The sequence below is a fragment of the Carassius gibelio genome, chromosome B2 (genome assembly GCF_023724105.1).
Source record: "Carassius gibelio isolate Cgi1373 ecotype wild population from Czech Republic chromosome B2, carGib1.2-hapl.c, whole genome shotgun sequence".
Taxonomy (NCBI): domain Eukaryota; kingdom Metazoa; phylum Chordata; class Actinopteri; order Cypriniformes; family Cyprinidae; genus Carassius; species Carassius gibelio.
This window is the reverse complement of record NC_068397.1, coordinates 23,982,045-24,002,434: the sequence shown is the minus strand read 5'-3', so window position 1 is coordinate 24,002,434 and position 20,390 is coordinate 23,982,045.

Here is a 20,390-nt window from a genome sequence, read left to right as displayed (position 1 = left end):
AGTCTCTGGGAGATGAACTTGGAAGACTGCTGTCTAGGGATTTTCTTCCCTGTGGCGTGAAAGCTGTACAAAACAGCCTGGACGAAAGCATATGCAGACATGAAAGAGGGAAAAGGTGCTTCCATTGCCATCTCCATGCACTGGGCAGCAAATGTTACTAGGTTATAATTGTTTCCTTTGAGACAAAGAGCGGTCTTCCTCTAGGGAACGAATAGTGGCTCAGAAAGTCAAATCCTCCACTGAGCCGCAAAATTCAAATGGCTGAATGTTTCTTGACCCAGTATGGAGACATTTATACTAGTGCTGTCAAAATTAGCGCGTTAACGCATTCGATTAATTTGAAATATTTAACGCGTTAAAATAAAATAACGCAATTAACGCGGTTGCAGTTTTTTTTATTTCCAGTTGTGGCCTATGTATGTTCAACGTGCAAAGAAATATGGATAAGACCAAGGAAGGACTTTTAGACGGAAAGTTTCAGTATAAAACTCTGCCGGATTACTCTTCAGTCTGCCACAAGAAACATTATGACTGTAACAGTACGTAAATCAGACCTTTCTGTAACGCTAACGTTAATAAGCTTAAACGAAAATAAAGAAATAATTGTGTAGCGGAGTATTTTTTGTACACAGTGCCGCGAACTGTCAATCACTCCTGTGCGCGTGCATCACTGTCCTCCTCAGCTGCAGCAACTTGCGCTCTCTCTCTTCATCAAGCTTTAAAACAAAAAGGGGACAAAAAGATCATATTGTCTTTGTGCATAGGCTAGAGATTAACTAGATAAATGAATATCTAAATTTGTGCCTTGCCGTCTACGGTATTTTTTTAGAACTTAGAAAAAAGATGCTGCAGCCAATGAACAGCCAGCGGGGGCTGCAGGACGACTCAACCTCCGCAGACAGTTTTTAATGATTATCAGACAATAAATACTCAAGATTTTGCTTTAGTATAACTCACAACGAGTTTCACACACCTTCTCCGCCCACGTTGAGTTGTTGACACTTAACAGTGGGAAAAGCGACACATGCGCTATTCACTTGTATAACTTAAGGGTGAATGGGTAATGTAGTTTCTGCTCTGGGTGGGATGAATTAGGAAGCTTGCATTGTGAAGGGCGCTCTGAAAATCGGCAGTGCAGGTAAAAGATTAAAACCTCTATTAAAACAGATGTCCAAATGAGCGTACCGGTACGCTACAAGCACGTTCTGGGCGCACGGAGAGGTGGCAGTACGCTCAAGAGCTATATTTGGAAGTGACGGTACTGAGTACCTGTGCGTACTGGCCCACTTAAAGCACTGGCAATGACTATACTTTGGAATTTTTTTGCAGTCCACTTAGAATTCAACATGGAAATCATTTTTGTTTTTTATTGGCATTGATTGTTTTGAAATTCAAATGGTACTTACATGCCTGTGTTTTTATTTCTGTAATAAATATGGCTTTCAAGCCAACAGTTAATTTGGAGGATATTGATGGTTTATTGCAGGTATGTTGTTTACATGAGAAAATTTGTGTTACAAGTTAAACAAAAAATCCAATAAACAATCATATTTTGAATTTAAATAGTTTCTTGGTCTTGAGTTTACATTAATTATTTACATTTTACATTTACATATCCAAAAAGTTTCAGTCTTTTAATTGCGATTAATCGCGATTAATCGCGATTAATTTTAAAAAATTGTGCGATTAATTAGTTAATTTTTTTTAATCGATTGACAGCACTAATTTATACATAAAGAAGTACAATGGGCTTTTTTAAAAGCATTCAGAATACTGCACTTACCATGTGATAAATGATGTTGAAAAGGTTTAATTTCTAAAATAATAAGTGGACATAACTTGCCAAATAAAACAGCCAATGTAATTTCATGAGGCAACAGTGTACGGTAACATACTTATTGTTTACTGTTTTACCAACTATATAAAAATGCAGTAAAAAAAGACAGGTACCATATGGCAAAGCCATCTATGTGCGACTTAGCAATCATTTACCTGGATATTTACACTGAAAAAAAGATAAATCAGTATTTAAAGATATTATTCAGACTAAAGAGTTCTGGGCCTTTAAGCCTCATCAACTTCAGAAACCTCGAAGCTTTCCACTCATTATTCTACTTCTCTGTAGGATGCCCTCATGGGTGGATAGTGTTTACAGGGCCGCTCACTACGAAACTTGCTCTTTGACAAGGTTGCGAAAAAGACCAGTTCACAAATCCGAAAAGGTGCCACTGACAGATGAGGTCTGTCCTAACGCATGGCATATCAGCTTTATTGTAATATTTCCTCAAGGCTGAGAGAGCTGAAAGAGAACATAAAATATGCTCCATCTGTTCTGACAAGGAGAAAGAGAGTGAGGTAAAGGGAGAAAGTGAGAGAGAGAAAGAGAAAGTGCACCATGCAACAGTGCGCACAGAGGCTCTGGGAAATGAAAACATTTTTCTCTTGGGTCTTCTCACCCCATAAAACAGAGCCAGTGACTCGTCCACCCATCTGTTCCTTAGTTCCACAAGAGTAAGAGAGGAGAGAGACAGAAAGAATGACACAAATGCGACTATAGGTGCACATAGAGGAGATAGCTCAACCCCCTCAACTTTTTCAGACTTTAAAAGGTATAGTTCATTCAAAAATGAAAATTCTGTCATCATTTACTAACCCTCATGTCATTCCAAACACCTACGCAAACACAAAAAAGCAGATACAGAATGTTTTACAATAAAATATACAACAAAAGCGGATAGTATGCTAGTATACATTGTATGCTATACTTGAATCTCAATTTGCATGACAATGCACTTTTCTACAAGAACAAGTGCACTTCAAAAACCCAGATTATGCTCTTATTTAACCAAAAAAACTAAGTGTGGAATGTTGGACACTTCATGCACTTAACGGTCACAACTTTAATTACGTAGTGGAAGGAGCCACCAGATTACAAAGTACTAACTTTGACCAAAATAGTCCAAAATGTCTGGCGAAAGCCATTCAGGCAAATAAATATAGCTGAGCTTGAAGAAAAGACTACAATTTCTCCATATGTCACTGAAAATATTGCCTTATGCAAAGTGTGTATAATATTATACTACAGTTATATCCTAAACATCAAGTAAAATAATACTTACAATCAATTTATAATTTAGTGTTTGTTACACTTATTTCAGTGCCATGTATATGAAAGCTTTTTACTGAAAGTCTTCTAATGGCCTTCTGCCGTTTGCCAAGACAAAGTGTGAACAACATGCTATGCTGCTTATTAGTGCAACAGTGCTAATTAGATTTACAAGAATTTCAGTGAAAATTCTATTACATTCCTTATGGCTAAAAACACCTGACAGTATCTACTTTTGTGTTTCACACCGTTTTGAAAAAGGGAGTAAGTGAATAAATTTTCATTTTCCGGTGAACTATCTCTTTACACACACATCACAGAAGCATCCGCTCAGCTCACAGCGCCAAACGAAGAGTGACAACGGCTGCCGTTCATAATGATATGAAGATTTTAGCCACTGGATATTTCTTATCTAGCATCTGATTGTGTAGAATGGATTTATTGAACTCATTTATGCTGAGTAACAGTTTAATTGAGGCCAGTAAAGAGTCTCTCATTATCTAGATTGCTCTGTCAGACCAGGAAATGAATGGGTATGCGTCTCTTCCGAACTCTGCACTGACATAGCCTGATACACACACAAACACACTAAGGACAGCAATCATTAAAACTGACCAATAAAATGTTGAATACAATGATATGAGGAGACGAGACATTTATTCAATGATGTTTCTTCTAATAGAGACAGACACGAGTGTTGCAGATATATCAGGATATTAGAGTTCCTTGCACGGTTATCTCTACAAATCTCTACAAAGATCAGGCTCTCGGTTATTATTTGTTATTTATTTATTGTTTGTTATTGTTATTGTTTGTTTGTTTGTTTTACATATTGCACATCTATGTAACACTTGACAATATGGTTCCTTTTGTTGACATCAATTATAACTATACTAGTTTTTAACTAACGTTGACGTTAACAAGCCGCAACACATTGGAATTAGCACAACACAATGGAAACATTCCATTGATTTTGTTGTGTCGTGCACTACTGGGCCACCATACTTAATGCATTAACTACACTGTAAAAAATTTCTGTAAATTTACAGCATATTAACAGCGTAAATATACAGTACTGAACTGTTTTCTAAAATTACGGTGTCTTACCGTAAATGCACACGTGATCGGTGGGAGAGGGGGAACCAAAGGCTAGCCGGCACATGGAGGAGCATGGTTTCAGTCAAAGTTTTATGGATTTCATCTCAAGTTGAGGCTCATTTACAGGTAAGCAGATCAAAGTCTGAATACATTTTTTATCTTAAACTGCAGCGTTTTTTTAATGTGGGAACAATATTTTAATTTACCTTTGACAAATCTTGCCAAGACGGTGAACTAGCATGTATGCAATTTTTACAAATTTCTCCTGAAAGTTAAGTGTGTGTGTTTGTGAAGGATTTGCATCGTTTTTTTTTCTTTCCTGGTGTAAAATCCTGTAAATGTTAAACTTGTAAATAGTTAAATATAAAATACTTGCGTTCGCTGATTATTTAATTGGATATGAATTGAACATATTTGGCAACTTTAGAAGATGAGCACGTGATCGGTGGGGGAGGGGAGCAACGGTTAGCGTCTGATACCAGAGAAAAGCATCATCAGTCTCTGTGAATAAAACGGATATTATCTCAAATATAATCTCGATTACAGATTGCAGATAACGAGGATATGAAGTAAGTGTGTTTTCCTGATTTTCTGAAACACTTATTTGCACAATTATATTTACATTTTGCATTGGCGCCAACCCAGTGTAGTTTAAAATGGAGGATTTGTTTTATTTGCATTAATGTTGCTAAGTTAGGTGCGTATAAAGTTGGTAACTTATATATTATCCTTATATGTTGGGAAATCGAAAATAGGCCTGTAAACTTAATTTTACTTAGGAAGCATAAACTCATCGCCTTTTGCATGAGCACTTGACTGGATAGATGGAAAGAGTAGCGTTAACGTTATGGTGAGAAACGTTTGTTTTTTTCGGAGTGACACATTAGTCTTTCAATATAAGTCGTATCTAAAACTAGTTAGAGTGTAATCTAAATAACTTATTGTTAATAAAGTGGGCTTTGTATGTGAGCACATTTTAATTTTAATTTTGCACTGGATTTATTGGCACAAATCTCTATATCACAGAGGAAACGTTACTTCATTCACTTACATTCTAACTTGTTCCTCATCCTCAAATACAGTTTTGTGTGTGTGTGAGAGAGAGAGAACGAGAGTGTGTGTGTGTGTGTGTGTGTGTGTGTGTGAGAGAGAGAGAGAGAGAGTGTGTGTGTGTGTGTGTGAGAGAGAGAGAGAGAGAGAGTTAGAGAGAGAGGAAGAGGAGAGAGCAGTAGACAGAATATTTTTAAGTGTTTTTAATGAAAAGTTGGAGGATGTCCCTGGATGAGAACAAAGATATGGTACACCTGCTTGTCAAGATTCTAACGTTAATGTCCCACTTCCAGGAACACGAAGATGGACTGGATTCGCATGCAGATGTAAGTATTTTATTTTCTTCTTTCCACTTCACCACATTATATTATGTAATATTATTATTTGTGTATTGTGTGTTCTCTACAGGTTGCAGCATCTGCATCTGATGTTGAGAAGACACTCAATCTACCTGCCAATCCTCATCTGATTTTGCTGGGTTAGTGTGTCATTGCACATGATGAAGAAGAAACATTTACTGATGGCTGAGATATAAAATTGTTAACATTGCTGTTGTGCACAATTGTTAAAATTGCTTCTTCTTTTTTTCTTTTTTTTTTTGTGAGTGTCCAGTCAACATTTTTGACTGCAGTTGCAAGTGTTTGCTGTGCACTACATCTTCAATCTGCAGTATCAAGAGGAGGCCTGTTGCACGTTAGAGTTTTTTCAAAGGTAAGTGTTTTCCTTTTTCCGTATGTTTTAATCACTCTCTTAGAATCTGTGGTAACACTTTATAATAAGTATACAGTAGTAAAGTAATAAATTATTTGCAAACTAGTTACCTCAACCTTTCTCCTGTGTTCTACTTGTGTTCTTCCATTTCAGTTTTTTCAGTTCATCATCTGAAACACTGTCAAATGTGGTTTTATTCGCATGCCAGACACAGAGAAAATAGGAGAAAGGCATGTAGATCCACATTAAATCGAAACGAGTCAGAATATATATATAGATCGTTTGCAAATGATTTATAAGTGCTTTATTACTTTATACTTATTATAAAGTTTTACAAAATTAATCTAAATTCTAAACCAAATTAATTAATCAGAATTTTGAAAAATGGTTATTATACACTTCGGTAATGTGTAATGCAACTTTCCTTAGATGATTCTATGGAATAAACCCAGAAAGAGGCTCAAAGACCTGCCGAGGCAAGGTAGTCTCCAAGAAGACGGGGAAGGTGGTGAATAAGAAGTCCACTACAGTCAATCCAAAGGTTGCCACTCTACAAAAAAATCGAATGGACTTCAAATGGGACTTCATCCAGGCAAGTGAAGTTACACATACATTTTCATTAAATACAGTTCTTAATACAACTTATTTCACAGTTTACACACAGAATATTTCTCACATTTAAACTTGTTTAACAAAAAAAAAAATCAACATTTAAAAGTAGTCAGTTGAAAAAGACTGGTGTGACTCATTTTGGCTACTAACGTTGCGTCCCTGTAGTTTGCATTGCATAAAATAAAATAATTTACAGCAAAGAAACGGTTTTATAAATAAAATCCACAAACCTATATTTGACCCAAAAAAAAGTCGTCAGTGGCACTGAGAACTACCCTGAAGAGGATACAGTCCGCATTCATTACAACCCCTATGTTGTTGCGACTGTTCAGTCCCAGGTTACACAAAAACTATCCAAACACACAACAAAAATTTCGAGGTTGAAATAATATAATGATTTTATTAAAACCATGATTTTTTTTATTTTTTATTTTTTTTTGAGTACATGCACACTATTAATCAGTTTAGTTGGTCCACTAATGTTGCTCAAATGCACCGTTACCTCTCCGTCCTCTAACCGGTCACCCCACTTTATTCCGGGACCTAGCAATTTACAAATTAAGTACTGGTCATACTAATAGTGTGGAAACAATGAGAAAAAAAAGAGAAAAGAAGCATTTCCCATTTCTATGAATTATAAAAAATTGTATGCAAGCGCTCAACTTTGAAAAAAATTAAATAAGATTTACTTTGCGAAAAGTATATTATAAGTAAATTTGACTTTAATATAAAGTGCAACTCACCTGTCATTCTCAGGTAAAATCTGCTTAATATTTAACTTAACACTCATGAAGAAATTAAGTAAATATGTTTTATAATTTTTTTTTGTTTTGTTTTAACTTTTTCAAATTACATCTTAATGGTTAAAATACATTTTAGAAATATGTTTTATTCTCAAATTCCATTTTTATTCCTGTTACAATTAAAACATGGAATAACAATTGTGTAATTATTCCTTAAACATCATTTTTAATGATTATTATTATTTTTATTACTATAATTCTTATTTGTATTATTATATTACTTTGAAAATGACATATTCTACTGTACAAAAGTGATATATTTCCGTCACAATCACATCACATTAGACCGAACCTTTATTTTGAAGGATTGATGTGAAGACGCTTGATTTTTTTTTTTTTTGTGTATGTGGGATAGAGCTGCAACTATTGATTATCTTTTCTGTAAACTAATGTGACGTGTGGGCGGAGCTAAAGAATCACGAGCGCCAGTAGGCTTTTGCATTGAGAGCGTTTGGAAGTTGTGACATTAGCATGAGGAAAAAAAAACATCATCCAAAACAAACCATGGTTAACAGTCAGATTCAGCCGTTTATTTATGATCCAGAATCAGATCCTGAGGCTGAAACTGAACGAAAGCAGCAGCAGCAGCAACGACTCGCTCCGAGCGGGGCTCGAACCCGGGTCTCCGATGGGAGGCGGACGCACTAACAAGAAGGCAGAGATATTTTAAGCAGTTTTACTCACCGCTTGCGGTTCCAACACACGATTGTGACCCTTTTTCGTTGGGATTGCATCATCCTTAAGAAATAAACGATACGCAAATCCGTCGTCAAACTGGGCCTTGTTTGTAAAACAAGCATCTTCAAAATGCAGGGAACAAACAAAAACACTTGCACAACTCCGTTGATGCTCTGTAAAAATAAACTCCATCCACTGGTCCCTTAATGCTGTTTTTTTTTGGTAATCTGTGCAGCGTTGTCTTGCCCTGGCAACCAAAAACACACTTCTTTTGTGACTTCTCGCAACGCTCTCGCTCTGATCAGTGAAGTCTGTTGTGCTCTCAGTGCTCTGCTATACGGGAGCGCGCGCTCTTCCGGCAGAAGTGCCTCAGGACCCATATAAGGAAATTCCGCTCCATCTAACGTCACACAGAGCCATACTCGAAAAAAACTTTCCGAAACTTGTGACAAACCGGAAGGAGTATTTTTGGAACTTTGTCCATGTTTAGCATGGGAATCCAACTCTTTAACAGTGTAAAAAACTCAGTATGCATGAAATAGCATTTCACCCCCCCCCCCCCCCTTTAATCTAGTGTTCCTTTTTTTGACTAACTAATTAATCCTTTGGATAACTTTACAAAAATTATAAGTACAACTTCTAACATAATATTGCAACTTTTATTAATTAATACACTAATCCACATCGCGATTTCAGTTAGTGTACAACACTATTTTATTGTATTCATCACAAATGTGACAAATTCTGTGACAATCCACATTATTTGCCTAATTCCGTTTTCATGATTTGATTCTGTGATTGCCTCCATGTTTTTCACATCGTGGAAATCGTAGGGTCCTAAGTTTCTGAAATGTTTTATATTATTATACAGTATACATGTTTTTTGTTACGTTCTATTAAAATTCTGCTGATGTTATTTTAACTTAAAAAGGATTTTTCTCAATGTTTATGTTTCAGACTACACCCCTCCCTGGCTACACTTGCATCAGAGTTGGTGACAGTTTTATGCTTCTGAAACGTTCTTGGACTGTTCTACAAATCCTTGCCAGGTTTTGACTTATTACACCAAAATAAGATTCTTGTTCAGAAGTTGTTTGCCATTTCTTAAAGGCTGTTTTTAGGGGAACGTACACTCCAAGCCCATGCCCATGCATTGTCATACTCATAGCACAAAGCTAGACCTAAAATGGCTGTTTGTTTTGTGTTTTATATGGTCAACTTAAATTAGTTTAAATATGTCCACAGACTTCTGCAGGGTTCATTTTGCACATTGTCTGTTTTGTAAATTGGTTAATTTTCTTCTCTCTTCATCTCATCTTTCTCTAACACATACAAAGACTGATTCTTCCATTTTGATTGCTTATTTTTTTTTTTTTTTTTTTTGAGAAAGCATTTGAATTATTGGTTGGGCACTTAAATAAATAGTGTTCTATAAGAAATACCCCCTTGGTCCTCTCTTTTCTGTCTATTTGCTGCCACTTTTTAGTATAAATTAAATGCCAGTTTGTGAATTTGTTAAAATACAGGTATTTTTAATAAAGTTAATGGTTGGCAAAATTGCCAGTTCTACGGTTTAGAAAAAAAAAAAAAACTAGAATACAGTAATGATCCTGAAAAATTACGGTACACCGCTGGAAACCCTGCTGCCAGTATATTACTGTTAATTTACAAAAAAAGCTGTAATTCAGAAAACTGTAAAATAACGGTACACAGCTGGAAACCCTGCTGCCAGTATATTACTGTTAATTTACAGAAAAGCTGTAATTCTGGAAACTGTAAAATAACGGTACACAGCTGGAAACCCTGCTGCCAGTATATTACCGTTAATTTACAAAAAAGCCGTAATTCAGAAAACGGTAATAAAACTGTAAAATTACGGTACACTGCTGGAAACCCTGCTGCCAGTATACTACCGTTAATTTACAGGACAATTTTTTACAGTGTAATGTTAACTAATGGGACCTTAAAGTAAAGTGTTACCAAAAATTACTAGAAAGACAGAAATGGTGAAACAGGACTGGCATAATGATTTGAAAGCATTTTTAAAATCACACAACATCTCACTGTATTCACTTAGCTATGGAACTCTTTTAAAACGTTTGCGTGCTATACCACAAATTTGATTATAAAGATTTTAATCTACTTTGCCTAACAATTAGGACACAGTGAGCAGAGGAGAAGGAAGTCAAATCAGCTCTTTCTTTCGCCACATAAACACACACACTTACACAATCTGGGCTAGCTTTATTAACCAGCCAGAAGGCGGAGATACGGCTGTCATTCGCTAAGTTAGCTGCTCCAAAAATACACATTCGTGGGATAACGTTCCTGCCAATGAGAGTGAGCTCATGACAAACACCGATTGATAAAGTATCCCGTGTGTGTGTGTGTGTTCAGAGCAGAAGGGCAAACACAAAGACTGAGTTCATAGTTAAACGAGAGCAATTATATCCTGCATTGTATAAAGAGACCTGCACGGAGGGTTGGGTATTTAACTGCACTAATTAAAACAAGAATTGAGAGTGGGAGACAATGCTTAGCTTTCCATCCGTGACCTTCTCTTCCGATCTCACATACAAATTAGCTGAAAAATGTCACACTCACACTCTTCAGCTTCATGGCTGGATTCATACATTCTTGAAGTAAAATTTATTTTCGCTAGAGAATTACCATAAACAGTATACATTCGTTCAGGACTTCATTAACGGATGGAAATCAAGCCCCTAGAGTTTTAGCCAGCTGTTTTAAAATGTACTTAACTAAATAAACAACAATTTTAAGCACTGTAGGCTGTGGTATTCATGTACTGCCAAAAATACATGTAAAATTAGTACGTCTATGTACAGTTAAGAGTTTGGCTTGTGATCCTGTAAGGAGAACAGGGTGGAAAATTGGCATTAAACACAGGAAGCGAATCACAGATGTAATCCTGTATCATATAGTTTCTAAAATAGGCTTACTCATTAGTAGTCATTCAAAACCCAAATGCCAAAGCACCAATCAATCAGCTCATTGCTTTTAAGTCTACCTGGATTATTCTCAGGAAAGAGTGCATTTGTAGTCCATGTGTGTCCATATGACTTATGACTGATTAATGGGAGACTTAATGTCCTGCACATTCTTGGATTTTACTTTGGATTGGCATGTATAATGCAAAATAATTATAAAAAGAAAAGTATTAATAAATGTGACAATGGACCATGAGACCAGTCATTACTGTAGGTTTGATTTAATTGTAATTTTATTTTTCTATTAAGATGTATACATCATCTGAAAGCTGAATAAATATGTTTAATAAGCAATTTTTTCTTTCTTTCTTTTATTTATTTTTTTTTTTTTTTAGGATAGGACGATATCTGACTGAGATACAGTTATTTGCAAATTTGGAATTTGAGAGTGCAAAAAATTCAAAAATCGCTTCTAAAGTTGTCCAAATGAAGTTCTTAGAAATGCATATTACAAATAAAAAAATACGTTTTGACATATAGGGAATTTACTAAATATCTTCATGGAACCCGATCTTGACTTTTGGACTAAAATAAAAATTTATCATTTTGACCCATACAATGTATTTTTGGCTATTGCTACAAATATACCCATACTACTTATGACTGGTTTTGTGGTCCAGGGTCACAAATCAGTGTTACTTTAATTAATCTATTTTGTTGTTCTTTTATCAGAATATCACCAAAAACTATTTTGGAGTTGGTTATAGAATATGCTTGTCACTCTCGAAAATAACCGAACTATGTGCGAACGTAATAATATAAAGCACTCAAATACAGGACTGACAACCTTTTTTTTCTGCTGTGTGAACGCCACCCATGTTTTCTAGAAAGTGCAGCAGTTAACCTTTTCAAATGAAGAAAAAAAACATTTTCAGGCACAAATTAGAAGATTTCCTGAGAATGACCCGCTTGTGAATGCCACACGATGGACCTTTATATATCATTTCAATAAATTCAGCCAAAGTAAAATCTCATGAGAACTTTCACAAATGAAAGACCATTTGGAGCCATCTGGTTATGTGGCAAAATTCATCAGACAATAATGTGTTTTTTTATTTTCTTTTTTACTTTGACAGAGTTTTTGTTGTTTTTTTAACACAAAAAAGACTCACTTTTTACTTTGACCGAGTCTGTTTCCAAGAAACAATTTTCTCTTCCAATCTTGCCCAAACAGATAAGCAAACAGACATCTGTCCCATTACAATAAGTCAGATTTTTTATATAACACAAAATAGAACAAAATAGTATCATTTTATAACCATGCATGTTTTTTGGACATGTGCCATGGTTAAGCATGGTATTATTTCAAGAACTTTGTTAATGTACACTATGTTTGTCACCACAGTACTAATTTTCTTAAGGCAATTTGACCAGTATAATTGTTATCAAGTATTTCCACCAAATGCATTTGCCTGCAGTAATTGATTTTCTTGTGCTGAATTGTCAACGTAAACAACAGATGGAGATATTATCATTCGCTTAGCAAATCATAATTCATAGCCACAGCACCTGAGCTCTTATATTCTCTGTGGTCACTGCATCTGTCTCTGAGATAATTCTACAAGACAGAAGATGAAGAAAGAGACATAAAAACAGACATGACAGGAATACCTTTAAAGCTATGCTCTTTTTCTGTCAGACCTTGCAGACCATACTTGGAGGGGTGTGTATTAGCCTGGGTGTGCATAGTGTTTAATATAAATCCGTCTGGATGGCGACAGCTCATAAACACAGCTTAGCATTAAAAGAGTGCATGACTGCGAGGACGTGTCATGCCTCTTCATTTTCGCCACCTCGTTCGTCTGCGTGGAGGGTTAAACAGATCGCTCTTTTAATTGGAGCCAGTCTATAAATCTGCGCTTTGTCATAACAGACATGTTGAACACGGACACTCCGCCAAAAAGCGTCTCCTCACACCTCGGCGAGTGTCACACTGTCAGCTTTTAGCTCAGTGTTTTCACAGGAGAAGACTTATTTGGATCTGCACTCGTAAGACACAACAGAGGAACACAAACATATACAGGCAAGGCAAAAGTAAGCAAACTTCAACACGAATACGAAGCCAAGACTCGTCTGAAACATAGGCATGTTCGTGGGTTAATATCAAACAGCAAAGAGGGCTTTATTACAGAGTGAAAAAAAAATCCCATTTGCGCAAGACCAAATATTCTGGAATCAAGAGTTTTCCACTTGAACTTTGAACTTGATATGTAAATAGAGCAGAGCGGTGTGTTTCAGGCCATGTGTTTCAGCTCAGACACGCTTCTCACGTTCGGTGAATAGCTTTCCGTGCTCTCACACAATGCCTAGGCACTGTGCATGAAGTCTTCGTTTGTTGTCAGTCAGTGAGCCATTTACTTTGCAGAAATCACGCCAACAATGTGAGAGGCCTTTTATCGCTTTATAATGAAATTTGCTTTTGGTGGCTAATAAAACACCTGAACAGAAAAGCGGGATGGGAGAAGAGTGCAGCGGGACTTTGAGCCTGGGTAAACACAGCCTTTAAGAGCCCTCGTGTTTACATCTGAAGTCTCCTGAATGCTTAATAAGATCAAGCTGACAATTTACTATTGTTTTTGTGACTATACATTGTTCCTATATGATATCATACCAAATCGTACTGTGCCGTCTTTCAGCTGCATAAAACATACAAATCAGATGTTCTGGATGTAATAATATTATTTATAGAGAGAAAGGAAAGGAAAATGCATTACAGGAGCGATTACAGGAGTGTTTGGGAATGTTTCTTTTAAAAATATTTGCATTACTCCTCAAGTTACTAATTACATCATCACTTGTTATGGAAAGTAACACACTGTATACTTTTGCATAACTTTTTGCATTGTAAAGTGTGTGGGTTGGCTAGTCCTGTATCCATCTTTACTCTGCAAATTGGACATATACGCTTTGTTTAAAGTGGCAAATATAATACATAAGGCACCAAAGAGATGGCATAAATGTATTTCCTCATGAATAACGATTATAATACAATATTAAATGATTAATTCACTTCCAGAATTAATATTTCCTGATAATTTACGCACCTCCATATCATCTAAGATGTAAATTTTTTATTTCTTCAGTCGAAAAGAAACTTTTTGGATTTTGAAGAAAACCTTTCAGGACTTATTTCAATATTTATCAACAGGAACCAATGGGTTTAAGGTCCAAATTGCATTTTTAATGCAGCTTCAAAGGGCGATCCCAGCCGAGGAATAAGGGTCTTATATAGTGAAAGGATCAGTCATCAGTATTTACAGTTAATCCCAATTAATTGTATATATTAGCATTTTATGAGAATTGTATATACCAGTGTATGCCTTTATTGCACTAATGTTTTTAATCAATCACTAAACATGTTAAATTGACATCCCTACTGTAGAGTATAAAAAAAATAATGGCAAAACTCCCAGCACTGGTCTCAGGAATGGGAAAAGACTTGTCATTAGTTATTAACCTTTGCTAACGTATGTCTCTGCCCCTCTGCTCAACCCTGATCGATTGCTATCATACTGTCAATTACAATCACTGCCACAAGAAAAAAAAAAATCAGATCGATACTTGGTTCAGAGGTACAAGGTTAACCCAAGAGAATGATCTATTTGAGTGTGATTTTTCATTTCGTGGCCACAAACGTGTTCATAACATCCTGTTCCGGCGCTCGCTGATATTGACACCAAATATGTGCCCAAATATGGTTAGTGGATACAATTTCTATTGTTGGGCAAACAGTGTGTGTGTGGGTGTGAGCGAGAAAGAGAGGAAAAAAGAAAGTGCATTTTTTATTTTATTAGGTTATATTGTTTTTGTAAGTGAGAATGAGGGGGAAAAAAAGAGACGGGCCAGTGAGATAAAAAAGAAAGAGGGAAATGAGAAAATAGACTTCAATTGTCTATTAGAGAGGTTATTGGCCAGAGAAGATTACATTACCTACTCTTTCGGCGAGCTCATTCTCTTTACTCCCGAGAGGCCACCGTCTAATGAGGAGGGTTAGTGTTTAGGCATGGCTATAGCCTCTTACCCATGATGCCTTTGAATATACAAAAAGCAATCTTGCTCTAAAGCTCTCAAAATGTCACTGCAAAACACACAAAGAGGGATATAATTCTTGATTTTCAGCATGTACCTCACTCTATTGCACAACTAATGAAGATGGCACACACATACACACACGAAAATGATTACCACTGAGACAAAACACAATCTTCTTGTCCAGGTTTTTGAAGCAGAGGGCAGAGCAGCGGAATCACGTTGGCTGTCTGTGACCTTGTGAGAGAGATAGACCAGGTTATGAAACACAGACTAGAAAAGGATACCAAGGAGACCGAGAGATAGAAGGAAAATTGGACAAGGAACGAGAGCGAGAGAGCGAGCTGGATGCCTGAGGTTCTCCGGTTTCATCCAGAGCGATCCAAACCACAGGCCCTCGAGTTCTCCTCCCCGACACGGCACTGCCTGCCAGCATCCACCACACTTAGCCACATCCCACACCAACCAGCCCAATGCTCCAGCCGCCTACACCACTGCGTTCACGGATTTAGGAGGAGCCGTAGTTCTATAGTAACTCAGATATTCTGTGGGCTGGTCTGAAAAAGTAGGGTTGTGAGAGGTACTTTGCCTGTTCACAGGGGAAGTGTGCAATTCCAAGTCAAACGGATCACACAACAGGTCGGCTGGACTGCGCTGGGAGGTGGGAAGATGTTCGCAGACAGTTCACTATCAATCTGGGCTCAATGTTTGGAGAGGAAAGGGAAAACAAAGGACGGTGTGTGTGGACAAATACGCCAACCTTAAAGGGATAGCTCGGTCGAAAATTAAAAATGTGGTTTACACCATTCAGTATTGAATTTCTACATAGCTATTCTACAGAACACAAAGATATTTCAGACTTTTTTAATGTAAGGAAAAACCACTTGACATTTACTTTTTTGCTGTGTAGACAGATGACATAAGGATGAGTAAATGATGACAGAATGTTCATTTTGGGGTGAGCTATCCCTTTAATACTGCTAATGAAAGATTCAATAATGCAGTGCAATAACAATGATCATATCTCCAGGGCGATTCGTGTGATAATACTTTGGTGCATTGAGCTGGTTGCAGGAATAAATGGGGGGTGAAATAGTACGCTGAAATCTGAGTTGAGATGTCTTTGAGTTTGAAAAGACGCCTCAGGGCCAAACGAAAGATGCAACCAAATAAAAGAAAGCAAAGTGCTGATTTTATTGAGTTGTTTTTCATTAAGGCCTGATGATTAAATAATTACTTCACTGACTTCAGTGTTGGTCAAATATGTGTGTTTCAAAGAAATTTGTTAGATTAAAAAACTCTGTTGTGGTAGATGATAGCAATTGTATTATTGGAAGACCAGACAAGTGTGTTAGTCAACAGAGTTGATTTGACCTCTACAGGGCCTAATAAGCCAGAGCTTACCCAACAAAAACAATCATTCAGTGTACTAGTCATCAGAAAGTTGAAACGTTCATCAAATGTAATGTTTTTTCCCCCGACAACAAGGAAGAAGGATTTGATGAAAGAGACTTCATGCTTGCCTTGCTGTTTATAGACTTGGTTAAATTTACATTTACATTTATTCATTTAGCAGATGCTTTTATCCAAAGTGACTTACAAATGAGGACAACAACAGAAGGGATTCATCCTAAGGAGGCAGTACAAAGTTTCACGGTTGGAATAGATATAAAAGTGAGATGCAGTGAAACAAAAGTGATTTTTTCCCTCCTCTTTCTCAAGAAACAGTCATTGAGAAAGTACCTTGAGATGCTCATGGGATGTTTGGGAAGATCATCAGTTATGGTTCATGTATGATGTTATCAATAGCGTTGCTTCTGCAACAAAATTAAATCTATATTGCCCTCACACTAATTGGGAACATTCTGGAGTGCACATTAACCTTAGTCCAGACCACAATATTCAAGTCCTTTTGCATGCATTTTCTTGTTATGCTCTCAAAGTTTTGAAAAACACATCTCTTAGTAATCAAGCAAATTTAACTCTGATGTAAAATAGCCTCGTCCACACCAAAGAGTCATACTGGATTCTTGAAACCCTTTTATGACTGATTGGTGAAGCTGTAAAAAGCTCTCATGGATATAATACACCTGTATGCTGAAAGCCAATTGAAAAAGTAAATAGCATAATAGCATAGACCTCTACATGTGTTGTTTTCCCACGGCGGTGCAAGAGTGCTAAAAGGTAGTGTGCAATTGATTTCATGCTTCTTAGAGAACGCACACACTTGTCTTTGACGCCTGGGAGCATTGTGATGCTTCTAAACAGCTGAATTAGCATGAATAGAGTGCCCTGGACTGAGATTTCACTGTTATGATAACTGTATGTGAATGTGCCATTTTTGGCTGCAGGTATTATGCAAATGACAATACTGGACAACAAGATGGACAAAGTGTCTGTACAGACTAAGCTGATGAAAGGAAGGCAGCTTTAGTCTGAGTCCGCAGAGATAACAGCAAAGAGGAGATTCTCTCCAAATGACATGCTATTATGGAAAATGCATCCAATCCTTATGCATGACATATTGCTTAGATAGTCCTTGCTGGTAGAATGATCTTCCCACCTACATCTGGAATGCAGAATCCCTGGCAATATAGAGAAAGCTAAGAACTCATCACTTCTTTGAGCACTTAATTAAAAAGAAAAAAAAAGTTTATGCTTTCACTTTGCCTTGTATTACAAGCACTTCAGCTATTTGTCTCTTTATGATGAATTGCTTGTTGTATTCCTCATTTGTAAGTCACTTTGGATAAAAGCGTCTGCTAAATGAGTAAATGTAAATGTAGGTCAGTTACAGTATTTGGATACTAAAGCCACACTTAATGAATCAGTGTCACTGGATCACATGATAAAATATCAAACCTTTCAATTAATTATTTTATCAGAAAGTTTTTACTATTGATTTTTGCCGACTGCTTTTAATATGCTTTATTTTATTTTTAGTGCGTGTATGAAGTCAGTATTACATTTTTGGTGAATTGGTGGATAATTTGCATGAATTCATACATCTGTTCAAAACATATTTTCAAAAACTCCTAGTATGCCCTACTGAGTACTATGTTTAGTGCTGGTGCTTCATGCCAACTTTAAAAGAACTTTTTTTTTTACTTACAAAATTTCCTCCTTGTTAAATAGTTACATTGTTTTGTGAGATTGAGTTGGTTTGCCCCAAGAACAACACAGTAACCACAGGTGAAGTTGATGTTAACTATAAACGTTCTAATAGGATCTGTCATCCAATATATATATTATTTATATATTATGTTATTATATATATATATTAGGGGTGTAACGGTTCACAAAATTCACGGTTCGGTTCGATACGATACACTGATGTCACGGTTCGGTTCGGTTCGGTTCGATACGTTTTAGATACAGCAAAATGTAAAAACATCTCAACTTTTCAGAATGCCGCAAGCGCACCGCGGGTCATGTGACAAGAACCAACCAATCAGCTTCATCCTTTCCCGTAACAACGTTGAGAGCTCAGCCAAGATGAAGGAACAGCTGATCATAGTTGTATATGGATTGCAATTTTGAAATAAATTCAGTAGCAGAGCTACTGCAAGCGATTTTTAGAGCTGCAAATCCATTTATCCTTCGCTGAAATTTCCGCGTCTCATGGAGAGAGCACGTCATTGTTGCTTAGCAAAGACAGACGCCTCATGAGCGCTTCTGCCCGAGCGCTTTGGAAAGGAGGAGAAAGACGCGCTTAGCGTTTTCCATGCGTTTTTAGGCACGATATGTGAACGGCCCCTAAGGCGCTCGCTCACTCAGCACGCGCTGAAGGCTCGTTGCAAAATGTCTAATGCATTTAACAGACCAGAAATATAAGATCCTAAAATAACCAACAGGTCTGGTGTTTGGGTTGGATTCCCTGTAAGCTATAGTGTCTAAATGCTGCAGGGATAGTTTGCTGCGTGCATGTTTCTCCTTTTTTTTCGTCTTTTCCCAGAGAGTACTGACGCATATATCCCAGATATTCCCGCTGTTTTTTGTTTTTTTTTTGTAATCCCGCTGGTGTAACCCTGTCATGTTGCAGATGCGACATACCGTTGTTTTTTTATCCACCACTCTCTTGCCATCACCATTATAGCTTAAAGGGAATCCAAAGTGCACCCAAACACCATACCTGTTGGTTATTGGAGGATCTTCTCATTTCTAGTCTGTTAAGCGCATTGGCTATTTTGCAACGAGCCTTCAGCGCGTACTGAGTGAGAGAGCGCCTCACAGAGTAGCCTAACATAAACATATAAGATGGTGTTTTTTTCTTCTTCGGGAGTGTCAGGGGCGTTGCCTGTTACGTTGTTTGGGTTATTGGGCTACCTTGTTGAACGCATATCATTATATTTCTTTCTCTCTCTTTTTTTTTTTTTTCAAATATAATTAATTACTCCAACGAACCGTTCGGTATACATAATGCGTACCGCGTACCGAACCGAAAGCGTCGTACCGAACGGTTCAATACGAATACGCGTATCGTTACACCCCTAATATATATATATATATATATATATATATATATATATATATATATATATATATATATATATATATATGCTTTCATGCCTGCCCTGTACAAAAACAGAAACCTGAATTTCTTTAATTTATATATACTGTGCATAGCCTATATGAGTGGCTCTCACTTCTGACTGTCCAGATCTTTAGACATCCAGTAATTTCACACCTCTATAAAGCATGGTGTTGCACACAGATATTTCTGACCTTGATGAGTGCTCCCTGTTCCCTTTTTCAGTCCTAATACCCAGTCTGGTTAACCCTACATGTCACCACCAGCCAATGTCATCTGATACTAATTGAACCCCCAGTTCTACCATTCAGACCAGGTTCAGCACTGCGGGCCCCTGCAAAATTCTTCACATCCATCTCTTTGCCTTTCAGTTTGTATACCCGGCCTCCAATGTGCCTCTCTAGGCGGCGGGACGGCAGGGCTTCCTGACCGGACCCTTTGAAGGTCCAGGGAAGACAGATTACCTGTCCAAGCCCCAGGATGTGTGTGTTTGATGTTGGGTGCTCACTGGAGTGTTTGCTGACATTGCCAAGAGGCCAAAGATGTCTCCGGGTCTTTTGTTTTCCTCCTTTCAACACCAGGTTCAGTTCACTTTCCAGAACAGACAGATGCATTGGCATGATGTCGTTCGGGTCAATACTGTGTCGGTTTGAATCAGTTAGTTAATAATATTTTTTGTCATATAATAATAATGTCTTTCAAGTCAGTATTTTTTCATATCAAATTCATTAATTTTAACCCATTTTTATTTGGACTGAAAAGAC